Here is a 642-nt window from a genome sequence, read left to right on the forward strand (position 1 = left end):
GAGCCTTGGCACACAGGCGGCTGGTGGAACAAATCTCACATCAGAGAGTGAAGGTGAGGTCCACCAGTCAGGAGCCCGACGGGACAGAGAGCAGGACCGTATAGTGAACAAAGGGCAAAGGTTTCTTATTTGCCAGGACAGGGCCAAGCTCCAGGTAACCTCCATATCCCTCTTGCCCAGAGGGAACAACGGAGGAGGAGACAAAGGAACCGACGAGAGCAGAGGCTGTGTGCAAAGGAGCCAGGACCCCGCTCTGATGGGGCCTGGGGAGATCCCAGAGCTTGGGCTGCCCAACGCAACGTCCCTTTTAAAACCTGATTACATTAAAAACGCACAAAGCCTCTTCCCAACTAAATTAATGGAACTGGGATTGCGCTACATGCCAGTGAGCACATTTCCTTAATCCCTACCCTGACCGGCTGCTTCGATGCGCTTTAACTGAAATCAATCCTTGTAATTCCTTAAGCCCCTTTAAATTTCCTCATTAACAGCCTCACCCGCATGTGGGGGCCATAGCACACAAATTCCTATAGTCCAACAGCCCCTACTCCTCTTTCCCACTGCTGCTCCGAAGTGACAGCTGGAAGCGGAGCCAGGTGCCCTCTCCCTTGCAGCCCCCTCTAGCAGCCTGCTTTTTGGGGT

Source organism: Cariama cristata, unplaced genomic scaffold (genome assembly GCF_000690535.1).
Source record: "Cariama cristata isolate BGI_N322 unplaced genomic scaffold, ASM69053v1 scaffold10201, whole genome shotgun sequence".
NCBI lineage: Eukaryota > Metazoa > Chordata > Aves > Cariamiformes > Cariamidae > Cariama > Cariama cristata.